This window comes from Macadamia integrifolia, chromosome 13 (genome assembly GCF_013358625.1).
Source record: "Macadamia integrifolia cultivar HAES 741 chromosome 13, SCU_Mint_v3, whole genome shotgun sequence".
In the NCBI taxonomy this organism is placed as follows: domain Eukaryota; kingdom Viridiplantae; phylum Streptophyta; class Magnoliopsida; order Proteales; family Proteaceae; genus Macadamia; species Macadamia integrifolia.
The window spans coordinates 12296837-12302836 of NC_056569.1; positions in this window are offsets into that span (position 1 = coordinate 12296837).

Here is a 6000-nt window from a genome sequence, read left to right on the forward strand (position 1 = left end):
CAATCTGTCTCGAAACATCAATGCCCCATCACTGGCTAAAGCAAAATTTGGGTTGTTCATGGTTTGATCTTGAACCTTAACTCTGATCCGCTGCAATTCAGGATCCAAAGGTTGCTTCATTATCACCTCTTGCCTAATTGTCGGATGCACCTGTAGAGCCGTCAAGGATACAGTCAACAATTTAAGGTTTTCTGGTTGAGGTTCAAGCTCTAAGGTTGCCCCTTCATATAAGAGGGTTTCATCCATTAGCATCGCCTCTTGCACGAGTGGTGGACTGACTGCTAAGTATGAGAGCGACACAGTCTGTGTCTTCCGACTCAATGCATCTGCCACTACATTAGCCTTGCCGGGATGATACTGAATGTCACAGTCATAATCCTTCATGAGTTCCAGCCATCTCCTCTGTCTCATGTTCAAATCCTTCTGGGTGAAGAAGTACTTCAGGCTTTTGTGATCACTGTATATCTCGCACTTCTCCCTATACAAATAATGTCGCCAGATCTTAAGGGCAAAAATGACTGCAGCTAGTTCCAAGTCATGAGTGGGGTAATTCTTCTCATACTCCTTTAATTGTCGGGATGCATACGCTATTACCTTACCGTGTTGCATGAGAACACAACCCAAACCGACTTTGGAAGCATCGGTATAGACTGTCATTCCACCTGTGCCTTTAGGAATAGTCAGCACAGGGGCAGTCACCAAATTTTCTTTCAATTCTTGGAAGCTCTTCTCACATTCCTCTGCCCAGTCGAATTTCACACCCTTTTTTTGTCAACTTGGTCATTGGCGCCGAGATCCGAGCAAAATTCTCAATGAAGCGTCGGTAATATCCAGCCAAACCCAAGAAGCTTCTAATTTCGGTAACATTCTTGGGGCTTTCCCATTCCACTACTGCTTTCACCTTTGCAGGATCTACTTCGATTCTGGCTTTAGACACTACGTGCCCCAGGAATCCAACTTGTTCAAGCTAGAATTCGCACTTGCTGTACTTGGCAAACAACTGTTGCTCTCTCAACCTCTGTAACACCATTTTCAAGTGTTGAGTGTGCTCCTCTTCGGTCTTGGAGTAGATCAAGATGTCGTCAATAAAAACAATTACCCATTTATCAAGCACATCCTGAAATACTCGATTCATTAGATCCATGAATGCTGCCGGTGCATTGGTTAACCCGAAAGATAACACTAGGAACTCATAGTGCCCGTATCGAGTCCTAAATGTTGTTTTGGGTATATCACAGCTCTTTATCTTGAGCTGATAATAACCGGACCGAAGGTCTATCTTTGAAAATACTCTGGCTCCTTGCAACTGATCAAATAAATCATCAATGCGTGGCAATGGGTACCGGTTCTTAATGGTTAACTTATTCAACTCCCGGTAATCGATGCACATACGCAAACTGCCATCTTTCTTCTTGACAAACAACACCGGGGCACCCCAAGGTGAAACACTTGGGCGAATAAACCCCTTTTCTAATAATTCCTGCAACTGCATCTGCAACTCCTTCAATTCAGCTGGTGCCATCCTGTATGGAGCCTTAGATACCGGAGCTGCTCCAGGAGTCAAGTCTATGGCAAACTCCAACTCTCTATCAGGTGGTAAATGCATCAGATCATCTGGGAAAACATCGGGAAACTCTTTAACCCCCTTTACCTCTTCTAGAGGTGTAATCCTTGCATCAACATCAAGTACCGATGCCAAGTAACCATGACATCCACTTTCTAGCAATTTTACCGCTTGAAGAGCAGAGACAAGGATCTTCTTCACTCTTTTCGTGGGATCTGCTCGGTATACCAATTCTTTCCCTTCGTCATCTGTCACCCTTATCAGCTTTTCAGCACAGATCACATTAGCTCGATGAGCCGACAACCAATCCATACCCAATATAACATCAAAATTCTGCATATTAAACTTAATGAGTTGCGCATCAAGATTCTTCCCACTAATTTCCACTGGGCACGGCCCATACACTTCCTTCAACTGTGCAACTTTACCAGTAGGCATACTAACAATCATTCCATGGTCTAGGATCCTGGGTGACATCCCAAGTTTCTCTACAAATCTCTTAGATGCGAATGAATGAGTAGCTCCTGAATCGAATAAAACATAGGCTGGTATGCCTGATATGGGTAGGATACCTAGTATAACAATGCATATAATTTCAGCAGGTCATCAACATTAATCATAATGAATTTCTTAATTTAAAATGTACCTGCTACTACTTCTGTACTGGCCTCAGCTTCCTCGGCTGATAGAGCATACATCCTTCCCTGCGGTTGATTCCCTCAAGGTAAGGGAGGTCGGTACGCAGAGGGCTGACTGGAGGGCAAGGTTGGTCTGGCCCGACAATCTTTCGCATAATGTCCATATGAATGGCAGTTGAAGCAACGAATCTGAGATGTCGGAACTGGAGCGGGGCCCCTCTGCACTTGACCCGTTGCAGATGGAGGTCGAGGTGGCCTTGGAGCTGTAGGTGCCACACTTGTGCTCGGGCGAATAGAGGTGGAACCTGAACCACCAACTGGTCTAGGAGGGTAGCCAGATGGCCTATAGGGCTGCTTATACATAGGCCCAGAACTGTATGATCCGCGGTATGCCTTGGGGGAATTTCCCATATCTGGGAATGGATTTGTTCTCTTCCATAGTCCAAGGGTGAGGGACTGTTCACCCTTTTGCTTATCTTCCATGGTCTTGGCCTTCTGCACAATCTGGCCATATTCGGTCAAATCCAGTACCTCAACTACAGACCCAATAGATGCCTTTAGGCCTTTTAGGAACCTTGCTGCCTTCTCTTCAGCTGTCCTCATGTGCCTTGGGGCAAAATGGAACAAACTCTCGAATTGTTGTTGGTACTCAAGGACAGTCTTACCTCCTTGAGCTAAGGCCATGAACTCAGTCTCCTTTCGGTCTCTGAAACTGCGCGGATAATGGTTGTCCAAGAACAACTCCTTAAACTGCTCCCAAGTGGGTTCTGGATGAGCAACCAACAATATAGGCTTGGAGGCTTGCCACCAAGAATTTGCCTCTTTCTTGAGTTGTAAACCAGCACAAATGAGTTTCTGTGCATCCGTGCACTCAAGCACCTCAAATATCTTCTCTAATTCTTGGATCCATTGATCCGGTTCCAGAGGATCACTCCCCACCTTAGAGAATACAGGTGGTAAGTTCCTCTTGAATGACTCCACTACCCTTGACGTATTACTCGTCGCCGGGAAGTTAGGAGCATAAGCAGGATAGTAGGAGTATGGAGGAGGCATCCCATACTGAGGAACACCGAATGGTGGGATTAGAGGTGTACCTCCCACTTGTGGTCCCATTCCCGACCCTACAGGCGGGTCCTGTGGAGTGAGTACCCGGGGAGGTTGACCCGGTTGAGAAAAATCCAACTGTTGCTGAATAGCAGTCATAAATGCTTGCTGTTGCTGAAGCATTTGTTGCTGAAAAGCCTACTATGACTGCTGAATTATAGTAGCAACATCTCCCGGTGTGATAACCGGTGGACGGTCCGGGAGTGTAGTCATAGGTGGGTCCCCATGTGCCCCACCCTGACAAAGGGTCTCTGGAGGTAGTGGAGGTGAGGTTTGCCCCACAGAGCGGGACCTCCTGGGATTTTGTGGTCGACCGACCGGATGAGGACCCCGCGAGGTACCTTGGGCATTACTACCGGATCTAGTACGTACCATCGTATCCCTGTACCTGGAACATATCACACACCATATTGGTTAAACACCGTAGAATTGATTGCGACACACAATCACATGCCATCACATAAGGTGTTGTAGTGTATGATAGCCTGTAAATAACCGCAGCTTAATTCCAAGATACAGGGCAAAGGCCCCAACAGATATGTCAATGGTCCCACTTGACCATAGTACATTAATCATAGGAATAATAATCAATAATGAGTATCAATGTAATCATGCTAGGAGGAGAGAAGGGAAAAAAATTTCAAAATTTCCAAATTTTCACAATCGGTGGGCTGCACCGGCGGGTAGGGGCCCGTCGGTTGAGCCCGCCAGTCCTAGTGCCTCAAACCGGCGGGTGGCACCGGCGGGTAGGGGCCCGCCGGTCATACCCGCTGGTCCTGCCCGTGTAAAAACACGAACAGGGCCCTACAGACCCTGTTCTGTCTTGTCCCTTTCCCCAACTCCTTTCTCTTTCTTCCTCTCTTCCTTGGGCGATCTTGGAGGTCTCCTCGGCGCTTCTACTCGTGAGTTTACTCATCAACTCGGCGCTTTAGAGAAGATTCAACTCTCCCTTTTCCTCAAGTAAGTTTCTTCTTCTCTTTTCTCAGAATTTCCCTTTTGGGGTAAAATGCATGTGTAGGCTTCACTTTAGGTTGTCTTTCCATATTTTTCTCCATAGAATAGCATTTCCATGTGATTGTGATGCTTCTACTATGGTCGTTTGTAGTTTATAGGAATTTTATCTCTTCATTTGGAGAAAACCCCAATTCGTGCCCTAGGTTCCCAATTTTGGGGGTTTCTTAAATTTTTGATCCTTTTCTCCAATTGATGATTCCTTTGTGATGCATTTCACTTGTCTTGTGCTTGATATGCTTTAGATTTCATGAATCATCCATTAGGCTTGGAATCCCCATGTATTTTCATGAAAATCCCTCTTTTTGTATTGGTTTCCTTGATTTTCGTCCCATACTTGTATTCATGGAACTCCATAGTCTATTTGGGTATGTTCTTGCACTTTCATGATCTCGCTACTATGGCATTTCATCTTAGTCCCATGGTTTCCGGTTGTTCTCCATTATGTTCGAATTTGCGCATTGGAATTGAATCCCCTCGTGTTATTTATGCTCTTTGCTTTTGCTGTCATTTTACTGTTTTGGCATGTTTCTCTGCGTTGTCACCTACCGTGCATCATGTCCATAGGTTCCCTATCATTCCTAGCTTGTCGCCGTTTCCATTTTGCGAGTATTTGGGTTTTGGATTTCTCCTTTTTAATGCTGTTGTCATTTTCCTTTCTGTACTCACCCTATTTTCTTTTCTTCTTGCCAGGATGTCATCTCGCACCGACAAGGGACCATCTTCCTCTGGCGTACGACGTAAGACCACCGCAACTAAGCTGAAGAGTGCGGAGACCAGCTCTTTAGCTCCTCGCACAGGGATACCCGGACCTGCTCAGTTTGACCCTACCGACTATGATGAGGAGCACTTCCTTAGTGCAGAGGCAGCAGCCAACTGGCCTACTTTCCTGAAGAGGTCAGTGATGATGGAGAAGACCATGGTAGTCGATGACTTCCACAAGGCTTGGCTTCAGGAGAGGTTCTCAGCCTTGGGCTAGGACTCTATTCTTCACGTAGATCGACCATGCTACGAGCAGCTAGTCCGTCGGTTCTACTGCAACTTGGAGGTGTTGTATCCGTACGGGGAGTTCACCATTAGCAGCTTGGTGAAGGGGGTAGACATCCAGTTGACGGTGGGTACCTTGGCCAGCATCCTGGGTATATCGGCGGCTGGACACCGTTACTACAGTCCTCCCAGGAGTAAGCCTCTGGGACCGTTCATGAGCCTGGCGACGCCAGACTTCATCTACGAGACCATCTGCGGTAGCAGTACCCGTCCGGAGTCCGAGACGTCCTTCTACCCCGAGGTTCGTCTATTTGCCCAGTTGGTCCAGTTCAACCTGCTCCCCAGAGGAGGTCATCGGAACCAGGTGGGTTTCATGGCTGCTTTCATTGCGTTCTGCATTTACACGGCTGCAGAGGGAGGTGTCGAGCACTTGTGCCTCCCCTACATCATTCTCAGGACGATGGAGCACCACACTTCCCACCCTGAGGATGGAGGATTCCCCTATGGTAGGATCCTCACTAGGATCTTCGAGTTCTTCGGGGTGGACTTGAGGGGCGAGGAGGGGAAGACTCCGGCTGATAGGTTTAATCGGAGTAACCTCCTGAGGATGGGTCTCCACACCCTCATGGATTCACCTCCGAGAGCAGGAGCTCAGAGAGGTAGGGGTAGGAGGGCTGCCCCTATGGAGGATGTCCA